Below are 15,619 nucleotides of genomic sequence, written 5' to 3'. Positions count from 1 at the left end.
CATGTTGATAGCTGACCATCAAGTTTTGCCATGCCTCTCGCTACATCACAGGCTGCAACAGTAACTTAGATTGACTGATTGATTGATTGTCACGTGCACTGAAGTACAGTGAAAAGCTTTGTTTACGAGCAGTACAGGCAGATTACAGTAAGCAAGGATACATAGATCGGAGGTTGTAAAAAGACTCAGACAGAGGTATATAGGTTACATTGCAAAGGGCGTATGTCAGGTGAAATCAACATTAGCAAGATCAGCATCATTTGAGGCAAGAGAATCTATTCATCTGTCTGATGATGGCCTAAAAGAAGCTGTTCCTAAACCTGCTGGTGCTTGTGTCCACACTTCTGTATCTTCTGCCTAATGGAAGAGGTTATAGCAGATCATTACTGGGGTGTGATGGGTCTTTAATGATTTTGGCAGCCTTTTCTTGGCAGCTAGCCATGTAAATAGAGTCTATAAATAGAAAGTTGGCTTCTGTAATGGTCTACACTGTGCACATCACATTCTTCTCCTACAACACGATAATTGCATTCTTGTGTGATCTCACACTGTAGAAAATCATGTTATAGAAAATTGCCATAGAAAATTAACTTATAGGGAAATTGCTATAGCTAAACAGCAGGGAGTTTGCATTATCCAAACAACATACAGTATTCATCAATCGTGTTATAGACAATTGACATTAATGAAACACACATTATAGCAGAACTACTTGTAGTTTCTTACGGTCCTGGGCACAGCAGTTGCCATACCAGGTCATTATACACCCAGACGGTATGCTTTCAATGGTACATCTGTAGAAGTTGGTGAGGGTCCTTATGGACATTCCAAATTTCTTGACTCTCGAGGAAGAAGATGCATTGTTGTTCCTTCTTGACCATTGCATCTACGTGGGAAGTCCAGAACCGGTTGTCAGTTATTGTGACTCCAAGGAACTTAATGTTTTTCACCCTCCCAACCTCAGTTCCATTGACATAGATGGGGGTATGTTCTCCTTCTTTCTTTGTGAAGTCAGTGATCAGTTCTTTAGTTTTGCTGACATTGAGAGAAAAGTTGTTCTCACTGCACCATGTCACCAAGCTGTCTATCTCCCTTCTATATTTTGACTCATTAGATATCTATCTTACATCAGTGAACTTGCAAATGGCATTTGTTCTAAATTTGGTAACACAGCTGTGGATGTACAGGGAGAACAGTAGGGAGTTAAGGATGCATCTCTGGGGGGTGCCAGTGTTGACTGTTATTGTGGAGGAGGTACAGTTACCTGTTTCAACTGATTGTGGTCTGTGAGTCAGAAAGCTGAGGATCCAGTTGTAGAGAGCAGAACTGAGTTATGGAGTTTTAATATCAGCCTGGAGTGGATAATGGTGTTGGAAGCGAAGCTATCATCAATGAGCAGGAGTCTGACATAGGTGTCCTTGTTGTCCAGATGTTCCAGGAGCGAATGGAGGGCTAGGGGTATGGCATCCTCTGTGAACCTGTTACATCAGTAGGCAAGTTATAAGGGATTGATGCAGGCTGGGAGACTGGAGTTGATGTGGGTCATGACCAGCCTTTTGAAGCACTTCATGATTATTGAAATCAGAGTTACTGCGCGCTAGGTCATTAAGACATGTTGCATGTGTTTTCTTAGGTACGTGGATGATGGATGATCTTCTTGAATAGGTCAGGACTTCGGCTTGTAGGAGGGAGATGTTGAAGTTGTTGATAAATACTGCCATCTGTTGTTTTGCACAGGATCTGTGTGCTTAGCCGGGGACACTATCTGGACCCATTGCTTTCCTTGGGTTGACTCCCAGGAAGACCAAACTGTCGTCTTCAACAGTGAACAGATGTATCCAGGGCTGTTGGGGCAGACATCACCGCATCAATGGCATTCTGCTCAAGCCAAGCGTGGAAAGCATTGGGTGTATCAGGGAGGGACTCATCAGCTCACCTATAGCTAATGGATAATCATAAGCTGGCAACTTCTTGATCCTAAAGCCTCATAGTTACGGTCTACTCATCAGAGATCCGGTGGTGACAAAATCAGTTTTTTATGTTGGTTCTCACATGACGGAGTAGCAGTGAGGGGGTTCAACACTTTGCCCTCCTATCCATTCCTCTGATTGCTATCGGATTGCTTCAAATAGAGGGTCTCTCATAATCTGGCAGATAGCCCTCCCTAGTTACTAAACTTAATAACCAGCTTTTGTCACTTGCTGGGAACACCCTTCTTTTTCAGCATTTAATTGTGAGGTGGCAAGATATGGGTAAGGAGCTGTCCAGAGCCAATTTGCCCAATGATTTCCCATACTTGCCATCACCCTCACCACCTTCAGGGAAGGGAAGGTTGCATGCTATTTTTGAAACATGTTATTTCTCAACAAGACCCTAACCCAATTGCGCAATTTTGGTCAGTTGTCACTTGTCTGTTCATTTTCATCCTGAGAATGGTCTTGCTGTGTAATAATTTACAGGAGTTTTTAACTCCTTCACTTACACATCCACAGGTATACTGTAGAAATATCTTTATTATCACGTTCAACCTTAGAAGTTGTTAAACTTAAACAAAATGTCAAATCCCTGTATATTTAAGTTGTGGGTATTTTGAGGGGTAGGTCAGCATTTTAGATCCTATGATGCCTGACCATATGTTCCATTGTCTGCTTAAGCAAATTAAAGGTATTGTTGTGCTGGTGTTTTGAACGTATTATGGCAAGCTATCGAAGAACGTAAGAAGATAGAATCAAATGACATTCAGTTCATCCAACTTGCTTGAGTCCCAAATCAGGACCTTCTCAGAACACTTCATCCCCCTTGCAGTTGGATGACTGTGTCAGTGGGAAAGTACAAAATGTTGTAGAGGCTGAAAATGCAGAAACTAAATCTGAAAAAGCTGGAATTAGTTGTTTTGATTTTCAGTGGAGATGTTCTGCATACAGTTATATTGGGTTTCCATATCCGGTTTGATGTTATGTTAGTATCTTGTAAACTTGTATTTTAAATTGACTTAAAAGTACAGAAGTTAGTTTCCTATATACTTACATTTGGGTATATTTATGAAGTAGGAATTTGTTGCATGTGGAATGGTAAAAATAGCTTGAATGGATTTACGATCAATTGATGTTTCTTTAGTTCCTTCTGCTCAGAAGTAATATGAATTTTGAATCAGACAGTTCATGTTTTATTTTGCAGAAAATGCTTATCAGTGCATTGAAATTATTGAGCATGTGGTACTACCCATTTTCAAATGCTGTGCAGAATTCTCTTCAATCCTGTGTTCTGAACAAGGACAGAATAAAGAGGAATGCTTAGGTTTATCTCATAATTTTTTTTTTGGCTGTCGGCACAAAGGAAGTTAATCTTACATTTATAGCAATTAAGGGATTAATACTTTTGTTTTACCATTAGCCCAATATTTTCTGCAGCTTATTTCTGATTTCCTTCTCTTAAACGGTAGAATTTAACATTTAAAATGTTAATCCATTTGTAAATGTTAATTCTCTTAAGGGCGGTGGTAACTTTTTAAGCATCAGAATTCTGAATGGATTTTACTCATGAGGTCTCATCCGTAGAATCATGATAATTCAGGAAAAATAAAACTTTCCTAAACCATACATTTCACTTCACTGGTTGAGCTATATTATAAACGCAGTGCCAAGGTTTGACCTGAAGTTGCAAATGAGAGTGAGTGTCACTGAAATTTTCACTGTTTCTTCTGAGTCAATTTAGGCGTTTGGCACTTCATTCATACTCCATTCTTAGTGTCGGTACAAAGTCCTTTTGGCATTTCGTCAACTTTGTGGAGTGTCAGTACTAATCTTGTGAAGTACTCTCCACTGGACTTTCTTCAAAATGGTTTGGTGCAGCAAACATATTGGATAGCAAATAATCCCTGCAGCTCTACTGATGTCACAAGCGAATGATGACATGCAACTTCCCTCGGGAGGGAAACATGCCAGATAGTAGGGGTGGTCTCATTGCATCATCAGGAAGTTATGGTAACCAACCTGTTAAAAGTATTCCCAGCTGGTTTATATTCATTGTTGGCTATGCTGCTCACTGCAGCTGAACTTGAGCAGATTTGTGTCGTGGGCACTTGCTGGCTAGGCAACGGGTTTGAGAATGTCCAAACCATTTTCAGAAAGGATCATTGCTACAAGCCGAGGAGACATAAGCTTTTGTCTTTCTTGCAGTGTTCAGAAACAATGTCACACTTATTAAGAATGATCATGTTGCTAATTTCAGTGGTAAATTGATTAATCTGCATGCTTTCAAATTATATTTCATTTTTTGACTTAACATACTTCTGAAAAGGCAAGGCATTGGCACAGCGGTAGCCTGATCAGACTCGTAATGGAGGGAGCCAGGATTTGGGGACGATGGTTGAAAGCCCACTGTAGCAGCTGGTTGAAATTAAATTCAGTCAATAAATCTAGATTATAAACCTAACCTCAGTGGTAGAGACCATGAAGCTCCCATCAATCATCACAAAAATAAAGTATAGTTCAGTATGTCCTTCAAAGATAGAATCTGCTATCTTTGTTTGACCTATATGTGACTCAAGTCCCCAGCAATATGATTGACACTTAATTACCTGCTGAAGGAGGTTCTAATGTTCTTTTCAAATACAAAAGTAACAAAAGAAAATCTGTGCACAGCAAGGTCTTACAAAGGGCAGTAGAATCATGAACAGTTAATCTGTTCTAGTCACGTTGATCGAGTGTTAAATATTGCTCAGTGCACTGGGCCAAGCACCCTACTTTTCTTTGAAATAGAGCCGTGAGACTATTTATGTCCACTTGATGCCGCATTCACTGCTTCAATTTAAAGGCTCAACCAACTGCTGACACCTTCAGCAATCCAGCAGTCCCTTGATGCTTAATTCTCCAGAATATGACTTTAACCAGGGAAATGAGACTGAAGCTAAAATGTATTATGACAGTACGGTATGGGAACTAGCTTTATATTCCATTTTGTATTGGAGATGAAGAGGTGATCTAATTGATGTGCTTAAGATCATTGGAGGATTTGTGTAGGGTAGAAAGAGAGGAACCAATTTCTTTCAAGGGAACAAACGGAGATAACTTTAAAATCAGAACTATGCCTTTCAGGTTTGATGTCAGGATGCATTTCTTCATAGAAAAGATGGTGTTATTATGGAACCCTAATCCAGAAAAAGCTGTTGAGACTGAATCAGTTTAAAATTTCATAACTGAGACTGATTTTCTTTAAAACAAGCTTATTGAATGATCTGAGACCCAGTCAGTGAAACTAACACGCAGATCAGCCGTGATCTAGAGGAATGGTAGAAGAGGCTCAAGGGCTGGATTTATCAGCTTATAAGCCCACAGCCTAATGATTTAGGTCTAGGAATTCTGCCAATCGTGCCAAGGCTGACACTCATGATCCAAAATATTGTATTCATACTTTGATTTTAAAGTTAATAAAGTCAAAAGGCAATTACAGCCTCCAAATGAAGCATAGCTACAGATTGCAAGTGAGTCATAGAGCTTGTGGAGTACACACTTCTTGTATATTTCTTTGGAGAATCAGCTTCTATATATTCTTATGGTACTCAGCTCCACCTCTCCACGATTCCTTTTTACTTGTTCTTTGTTGTTCTGTTGTCAAAAAATAACGAGGTGGAATTTCCTCAGTTAAACCTTGTCTTTGCATACCCTCAACCGGTTATAATCTCTGCAAATCACCAAATCCTTTTCTCTGCCAGCTATGTTTCAGTCTGAACTAGGCTGTTCACATCCTGGCTATTCCATTTGACCCCACATGCTGATTACCACAGAGACTTCAGTCTTAGAAACATTGTCCAGCTTTGACTCAATTCAATTTATAGCTGAAGGTTTTATTAGTAACTTTGTCACTTCTTGTCTTGATGAGTACTGATTTAGACTTGTGTTCGGGACTGAAAGCTGCAGATTTATAAAGACATGGAATAAAGACATGCCAAAGCAAACCCTTGCAAGGTCCTCCTGCCAACACTCTTATGGTTATGAATAACCCCTACAACCATCATCTGATTTCTCCTGGTTGAACAGTTATAAGTCCATTTTAAAATGTTTCTACTGATCCTATTTATTTTCAGAAGCTGATTTTCCAAAGGATATTTCTGAAATCCAGGAGCATCACATCTATTGCCTTACTTGACAAACCCTTTTGTTATTACTGAAAGTGTGCCATTATTAGTTAATATTTTGGTTATGGTGCCATCACAGTTATTTTTTGCACTGATAATGCCATCCAGGTGCTTCATGATCTTGTCTTTAATAAATTTTTCCTTAACTGTACCCGTCATGGACAACAATTGCATTGATCTGGGGATCCCGATCACTTTTGCTGAAATAAAATGGATAACATTTGCCTTAATCAATTCCCCATGCATCTTTGAAGTATTCAGCGATTTCTGGACATTTATTCAGTGTAAATGAAAGTTTGAATCTTTTAAACAATGACTATAAATATGTATCCATATCTATTCCCTTGATTTGAATCATTCAGCAATGACTCTATAATGAGAATCACCTCTAATCTATTAATATCTTTAAGAGTGACACAGTGGCTGAGTGGTTAACACTGCTGCCTCACAGCACCAGGGACTTGGGTTTGATTCCACCTTCAGATGACGGTCTGTGTGAAGTTTGCACATTCTCCCTGAGTCTGTGTGGGTTTATGTTGGATACTGTGGTTTCCTCCCACTGTCTAAAGATGTGCAGCTTAGGTAGATCGGTCATGCTAAATTACCCACGGTGCTCAGGGATGTGTAGGATAGGTGGGTTAGCCATGGGAAATGCAGGCTTAAATGGATAAGAGTTGGAGGGTGGGATGTTCTTCAGAGGGTTGTTGTGGACTTGTTGGGCTGCTATGGCCTGTTTCCACATGTGTGTCTTACACCTTCCATCTTACACGTCTTAATTACCAAACTTTATGGGTTAGAACATAAGAAGATCAGGAGTTGGCATATGCAGTTTGCTTCACCATTCAATATGACCATGGCTGATTTTTGGTTTCAACTCAATTTTTCCACCCCCTATTCTTATCTTTAATTCCCAGAGAGACCAATATTCTGCATATCACAGCTTTAAACATATTAAACGATGGTCCTTCCAGAACCCGCTGCGCTCAAGAAACCAAAAGAATCAGCCCTCTGAGTGAAGAAGTTTCACTTCATTTGGTACTTAACGACCTTCTTTAATTACATGTTGCTTGGCTTGAGTCTTGACCATGAGAAAAGATCAGAATGTGGACTGAATCTGTAGGTTGGACTGTATGCTCATAAATCCAAACTACGGTCCAATAATATTGAACATGACAATTCATCCTACTGTCATCTATGTTCTTTTAACGTAATCTAAGTTCTAAACTCCCAGTATTACATGCTTTTGTAAGGCAATTTATGCAAAGAATAGCTTTATAAAACTGATGAGCAGTTACCAGAAATCTATCATGGACAAATTATTTGAGTGTTTGATCAGAAACCAGTTTTCGTCATTTTATTCTAAGGGACTAACTTTTTAATATTTTTGCAGAAAGTCAGTTCTGGATTGATCTACAGATCTGAATTATGGTGCAGTTTCTTGATAATCTGAAATTGTTGATATATCTGATAACATGCAGGCAAGAAAGAAATTAATATAGCAATATTTTTAAAAAAGGAAAAAATTGGCAAGTTTGGCAGAAATCCTCAGAGATAAAGTGAAAAAAAATTCAAAGTCTATGCATGGTATGAAAGGTACTCATTGCTTTTTAAGATAATAAAATGTGAGGCTGGATGAACACAGCAGGCCAAGCAGCATCTCAGGAGCACAAAAGCTGACGTTTCGGGCCTAGACCCTTCATCAGAGAGGGGGATGGGGAGAGGGAGCTGAAATAAATAGGGAGAGAGGGGGAGGCGGACCGAAGATGGAGAGAAAAGAAGATAGGTGGAGAGAGTATAGGTGGGGAGGTAGGGAGGGGATAGGTCAGTCCAGGGAAGACGGACAGGTCAAGGAGGTGGGATGAGGTTAGTAGGTAGATGGGGGTGCGGCTTGGGGTGGGAGGAAGGGATGGGTGAGAGGAAGAACCGGTTAGGGAGGCAGAGACAGGTTGGGCTGGTTTTGGGATGCAGTGGGTGGGGGGGAAGAGCTGGGCTGGTTGTGTGGTGCAGTGGGGGGAGGGGACAAACTGGGCTGGTTTAGGGATGCAGTAGGGGAAGGGGAGATTTTGAAACTGGTGAAGTCCACATTGATACCATTAGGCTGCAGGGTTCCCAGGCGGAATATGAGTTGCTGTTCCTGCAACCTTCGGGTGGCATCATTGTGGCACTGCAGGAGGCCCATGACGGACATGTCATCTAGAGAATGGGAGGGGGAGTGGAAATGGTTTGCGACTGGGAGGTGCAGTTGTTTGTTGCGAACTGAGCGGAGGTGTTCTGCAAAGCGGTCTCCAAGCCTCCGCTTGGTTTCCCCAATGTAGAGGTAGCCACACCAAGTACAGTGGATGCAGTATACCACATTAGCAGATGTGCAGGTGAACCTCTGCTTAATGTGGAATGTCATCTTGGGGCCTGGGATAGGGGTGAGGGAGGAGGTGTGGGGGCAAGTGTAGCATTTCCTGCGGTTGTAGGGGAAGGTGCTGGGTGTGGTGGGGTTGGAGGGCAGTGTGGAGCGAACAAGGAAGTCACAGAGAGAGTGGTCTCTCTGGAAAGCAGACAGGGGTGGGGATGGAAAAATGTCTTGGGTGGTGGGGTCGGATTGTAAATGGCAGGAGTGTCAGAGGATACAACGCATCATCCTCCGACACTTCCGTCATTTACAATCCGACCCCACCACCCAAGACATTTTTCCATCCCCACCCCTGCCTGCTTTCCGGAGAGACCACTCTCTCCGTGACTCCCTTGTTCACTCCACACTGCCCTCCAACCCCACCACACCCGGCACCTTCCCCTGCAACCGCAGGAAATGCTACACTTGCCCCCACACCTCCTCCCTCACCCCTATCCCAGGCCCCAAGATGACATTCCACATTAAGCAGAGGTTCTCCTGCACATCTGCCAATGTGGTATACTGCATCCACTGTACCCGGTGTGGCTTCCTCTACATTGGGGAAACCAAGCGGAGGCTTGGAGACCGCTTTGCAGAACACCTCCGCTCAGTTCGCAACAAACAACTGCACCTCCCAGTCGCAAACCATTTCCACTCCCCCTCCCATTCTCTAGATGACATGTCCGTCATGGACCTCCTGCAGTGCCACAATGATGCCACCTGAAGGTTGCAGGAACAGCAACTCATATTCCGCCTGGGAACCCTGCAGCCATATGGTATCAATGTGGACTTCACCAGTTTCAAAATCTCCCCTTCCCCTACTGCATCCCTAAACCAGCCCAGTTTGTCCCCTCCCCCCACTGCACCACACAACCAGCCCAGCTCTTCCCCCCCACCCACTGCATCCCAAAACCAGCCCAACCTGTCTCTGCCTCCCTAACCGGTTCTTCCTCTCACCCATCCCTTCCTCCCACCCCAAGCCGCACCCCCATCTACTTACTAACCTCATCCCACCTCCTTGACCTGTCTGTCTTCCCTGGACTGACTTATCCCCTCCCTACCTCCCCACCTATACTCTCTCCACCTATCTTCTTTTCTCTCCATCTTCGGTCCGCCTCCCCCTCTCTCCCTATTTATTCCAGTTCCCTCTCCCCATCCCCCTCTCTGATGAAGGGTCTAGGCCCGAAACGTCAGCTTTTGTGCTCCTGAGATGCTGCTTGACCTGCTGTGTTCATCCAGCGTCACATTTTATTATCTTGGAATTCTCCAGCATCTGCAGTTCCCATTATCTCTCATTGCATTTTACTTCCTTTTAATTTATTAATTGCCTATTTTTATTCAAACATAACTTAAACACAAAACTTGAAACATTACATGAACTGATGAGCACTAAAAGCAATAATTAAGACTCAATCATACACTGTAAAGTGAGTTTGTACAGGATGCTCCTTAGTTGTAGCATTTAATCAAAGAAAGTGAGCTGGCCTCAACAGTAAGTATGTATTATCTTTTATATAGATACAAGTGACTCCTTTGGTATTTTTTGCTGTGCAACACTTGTCTGGTTGAATGCAAGTTGTTAAGCCATCAATCACAATGACAGAATGCAGATGAAAGAAGGAAATGCAGGAAATCAGTTGTGACTTTACCTTTCCATTCCTGTGCCTTTGCTGCTCAGCAGACAGACAATAATCCCGGTGGGCCTGCAGATCGAATGACTTGCTGCTGATGGATTAGGAGCAACTCTATCCCCTTGGCACAGCCTTTGGAATTTTCATTACAATGACCTTGGGTGTGGCAATAAAGGAATTTCATGTGCATTATTGATCAGGATCAGAGGAACTTCACAAAAATGCTCAACTTTTGCAAACACACATCTCTTGAATTATAAACTTGTAGTGACACATTAATGTTACACAAATACTTAATGCTAATTTTTGCCTAATTGTTATGACTTGGAGACATTTTTCCCATTGTACCAGTGATTCTGAGAAAGCTTTAGACAAAACCCTGGATGTACATACGAAACACAGTTTAAGTGCCATTTACTTTCTACAACAAAGACACCACTGTTCAGGCGCCCCTTTTGCTGGAAGAAACTCAGTCAGTTGCCACACTGAAAGGACATTTCTTTCATCAATATCTGTACTTGACAGCTTCAGAAATAAGTTGTGACATTCCACTATCTGCTCAGCACTAACCATTGTCAGCAGCAAGCCGTCAGGGTGGATTGCAACTTCTGCTGAAGCTCTTTTCTTAATGTGGTATTTGGAAAACACACAGGCCACCAGAAGTTCACTGAGAGAAAAGCAGACAGCAACGGAGGCTGGAAGGGCCATAAAATCCCATGAGTTGGCGTCAGGTTGGGTCCCCAACATCATCTTGCTGGGACACAATTTCATGAGTAGCAGATGGCAGGCTGTGTGGGGACTTTGCTAGTGTTTTGAAAACAAACAATTAAGAGGTTATTTAGATGAGTAAGGAGGCAATTGAAGCCAATTTTATGGGCCACGATGAATTTTTTGAGTACTGTACAGATTACAAGGGTTGGAGAGTGACGGTGGGAGGAGGAGCCTTGTCAGCTTTGAAAAGGTGGCAGTGGTGTGTTACATATTGGAGATTAGAATTAGAATGAGAATTAGATTTTATTGTCGCATGTACTCTAGTGTAGAAATACAGGAAAGTGTACAAACTTGCCATTCTCTGGTGCCATCTTGGTTACACAGTTGATTACAAAACCAAAATTTTAAAACAAAGCAGAAATAAAGGAAACTAAGCCAAAGGGAATGTGAAATGCCCAGATATTAAAGTGTTATTTAAGTCTTATCCCCATGTAGACACCTGCTCCAAGCCATAGCCTGGAGTTTCCTGATGAACTGCGGCTGATGCTACGACATCTGATCTCCTCCTGTTGCCGAGTCTATAATGACTGGTGCTGCAAGTGGATCCTGGAACATGTTTGGGAAGGGCCTGCTCACAGCCTCCAATCACTGGATGCCACGCCAGATGTAGGCACATGCTCACCAATACCTCGCCGGAGCAAAAGTTCTTTAAAGAAAAGGGCGAGCAAACGAAAACTCATAGTGGTCAGCAGGCCTCAGTCAAAGTATACAGAGTCTTTGCTCATGGGATCCTGGCACAGTAAGTCAATAGCAGCCTCTAATACCATTCTTGGGGGCAGACAGAGTCAGGACCCTCAACTCATAAGGGCCGAGAAGCCAAATGATGTGCAGCCCACCTATTGTTGTTTTTCTCAGGGAACAGTGAGATGAATTGCTTCATAATATCTACTGAGTCAATGATTTATAGACTAATTGCTACCTGAATTTGGTGAGGATTCTGATCATATTGCACAATGAAGGAAATGGCAATCACTTGACCTTCCTTGGAATTGCAGACACACGCATGCATGCACACACACGCACACACACACACACACAAACACACACACACACATACACACACACACACACGTAAACACACACACTTACGTAAACAGATACCAGGCAAACACACAGATACACACACACACAGACACACACGCAGACACAGACACAGACACAGACACACAAACACACACACACGTACACATAGAGTAACAAATATACATACACACACATATACACATACACACAAATACACACAGTCATACACTCAGACACACAGGTACACACGGAGACACACACACAGACATGCACGCGTGCACACACACGCGTGCAGACACACACACACAAAAACACAGATACTGACACACACAGACAAATGGATCCATATAACTGGTCACACATACGCACTCTCTCACACACACAGACACATACACTGACACACTCGCGCACACACACTCTCTCTCTCACACATACACAGACACATATAAACTGTTTTCCTATAACTGTTTGTCTGTTGTACTTTTCCCATTTGCAAAACTCTGTAATATCCTTCTTTGTCCTCCAATCTTTCTTCCATTTTCTCTGTCTCTGCACAGTTGCCTTTGTAATTGGTGCAATGTGCTTCTTTTCTTCCTTTGTGTATCCTTTACCGTATTTGTCACATCTCACTAAAATGATCTGAAATTCTGTTTGTATAGACAATGGACCATTAGGATCTTTGATAAGCTGCAAATCTTCAAACAGACAAACATTGCCAAAGAACATTATAATAGTGAGCTGAATATTTAATCTCTGGGAGCCATGGAATACATTCTCTTGCGTGCTAAATTATTCCTGGCCCTTCCTCAGATTAGATTCCATTTCCCTACAACTGCCATTGTGTGCTCTAGCCACAGTACCCTACCTCTTTAAAAGGTTCAAGATACCTTAAGACTATCTGAAACATTAACTTGCAGAAATAATGGTCATGATCTGGTGCACAAAGTTGTCATACTGCTTACATTGCAATCAATGGGTATGTTATTAATTATGTTCACTGTGAGCTTGGTTCATATTTCCTGGGGCTATCCAAGATAGCTTTCATTGTGTCAAATCACACAGTAAGAGATCATTGGAAAGTGGAAAATATTGAGGGAGCTGGGTCATTATCTTTCAGTTCAATTAAAGGAGATTTAGTCACAATGAAAGTCTTTAAAGGTAACTTGAAAAACTATATTGCATTCTAAAGTGTCATGCTCAAGAATACACATTTCAAATTTCAGATCCTTCAACAAGTATGAAAAGACTGGAGTTGAAGTCAATGTTTTCTGTCAAGCCCATTGCCAGTAAAATTGAAAATACTGCACTTGCTCCAGGGAAAGTCCATTGTAAAAGACATTGAGTCTTCATTTCTGGGATCTGAATTTGAATCCATCTCATTTAGGGATTAGTACTTTGCTTATTTTAAGACTGTGAGTGAATGCTGCAAAATTCATTTTGACAGCCTCTATGCCCATGGCAGGCATCCATCATAAAAAAGTTACTTTTAACTCTGTTTGATTAGCAATCCCACTTATAAGCAAAGGATGACAGTTGTGGGGTGAACCAGGACAAATGAGTACAAAACACCCTTTGCATGATACCTTGGCCCACAATTCAAGATACCAAAGACTGCACTTCCATTGTCCTGCATGCTCCCCACCATGATATTGGCATCTTTTTCTGTGGAATAGGTGCCGATCCCTCATGATCTATTTGTTTGTTGCCATAGGCACATCAAGCAGAGATCTGTGCCTGACTTGCTGACAACAATTATTGTCCATTCATCCTGCACCTGTGCGCTATCAATATTTCCAGTTGTAGTGCTGTATATGAGAAACTTTATAATCAAGCCGTGACTGAATATTCGGATTTGTGGTTTTTTAACTACAAATCGCAATGGTCTCTATGAAGCCAAGGCACAAACTAAAGCTTGAGACTTCTATGCTCCAAGGAAAATATATGTGTGCTCACTGACAAGATCTGAGTTGGCCTAATGTTGCCTGGTTTCTATTGATCAGCCTTTAATTTTTGTAGTCTGCTGGCCTTTCAAATCTGCATTAGAGTTCTCTACAACACTTCCAGTCTCTGATCTCACCCTCCAGGGAACCAGAGCCCATGGCTTTCTTATTCCCCTGACCTAGCTTGAGCATGATTTTACCTGCTAGCTTATGACAGAAAAATTCCCTCTGGTACCTAGTCTATGAAGTATACATAGTGTTCGTATCTGATCTGGTCTTTCCTAAGAACTGATTCCTTTTAATGAGAACTGAAGAGCACATTTTAATAGTAGAATCATAAATCTTCCTTAGGGTTCACACAGATTTATTTTTGCAAAATGTATCAGCAGTAGAAATATTAATTCAGCTGAAATCCAAACATTTAGTTCATCCTGTGACAGGCATATTATTTCTCAGTTAACATCACGCTTGACGTAATGTAGTACCATTATAAAAGCATTAATTCAAGTCTGGCAGAACACACTGTTATTCTTATTGTGATTATTCGCTTTATATTTTCAAGTTTAAAAAAATAACAGATGCAGTCTAAGATGTGCATAGATACAGTTGTCTTCCTTGCTGTCCAGATGTATACAGCTGCCCATCCACTCAGTGCAAAAATGAGAATTATTTCCACATCTAGATGGTTTTAGCTGATTGCAAAATTCACTGAATCAGACCAAATGGCAACACAGGGCAAGTTTGACACAACAACAGAAGACTGCTTTATACTAATCCTTCATTTTATTTCATAAACATTACTTTGTTATTAGCTTCATTTTCAAAAGGGCTGGACCTTCACTTGTTAATCCCTTTCTTTCTGAAGAGAATTGTGATGACAAAAATGAATAAAATGCAACAGTTTTCATTTGATTGAGCTGAGAAATTTTTCACCAGTCTTTTTCCAATTCATCTTCCTCTTGCTCAGGCAATCATTGGTAGTGTGAAAGGCTCATCACTACATCTATTAGAAATGGATTGAATTTGGGCTAAAATTTTATGTTATTTTCCTGAAGTTTGAAGATAATTTTTATCAATCTGCATCACACATATGAGGCTCACCTGCTAGTTGGGGGTCATGAATTGCTAGCTGCATGTGATCCCAAGTTTTGTAAAACAGTCAGGTAGGTTAGGCTTATGCTGCCATCCTGGACACATAAAATTAGTATTTAAATATAATCTCAAATTAAGATTCTTGAAAACTATTGTGTACAGTCTTCCCATGGTACACTTGAATAAATGGATCTGATTCCTGCAGGTCAACAAGGTCCCAGGTTTGATGTCTGGTCCTTGTGTTACTGACATATTTCAATCAGAACTGGGGTTGAGTCTGCACATTTGATTTCTTTAATCATTATGAAAGGCAGAGAAAAGTCAGCCATGGGTATTTTCGGTGATACCTGATACTTGCTAAAGAGCTTCAAAATTAAGAATGCCTATGTGGGTAAAGCCCTGAGGGAACTGACATATTCCTGTATTAACCAAAATTTTCAGGAGGGAAATCCCTTCTTTCATTTTTCATAATCTTTGTGCATACCTTCTAGCTGACTGACTAGATTGGTTTAAGAGGACCACACTATTCAAAGCCACTGTTCTCTTTATTGAGCTGCTATGAGATGGTTGTTTCTTCAACTTTTTTTGCGGAGTGGTGTCTATTTTTCTGCTTGGTCCCACTGTCGCTTGTCAAAATTGAGAT

The 15,619-nt window shown here is 41.4% G+C and overlaps 1 long non-coding RNA gene across 1 annotated transcript in view; it reads right to left on the bottom strand.

Moving 5' to 3' along the window:
• The window catches only part of LOC132210541 (uncharacterized), a 162,081-nt gene extending 151,846 nt beyond the window's left edge, over positions 1–10,235 (bottom strand). Inside the window, exon 1 of the long non-coding RNA XR_009446679.1 lies at positions 10,169–10,235. This is a non-coding gene — a long non-coding RNA (uncharacterized LOC132210541). The remainder of the gene's footprint in view (positions 1–10,168) is intronic.
• Positions 10,236–15,619: the final 5,384 nt, after the last annotated feature.

The sequence above is a fragment of the Stegostoma tigrinum genome, chromosome 1, assembly GCF_030684315.1.
Source record: "Stegostoma tigrinum isolate sSteTig4 chromosome 1, sSteTig4.hap1, whole genome shotgun sequence".
NCBI lineage: Eukaryota > Metazoa > Chordata > Chondrichthyes > Orectolobiformes > Stegostomatidae > Stegostoma > Stegostoma tigrinum.
Note: the sequence above shows the minus strand (reverse complement) of the source record. Positions and strands in the feature narration are given on the sequence as shown.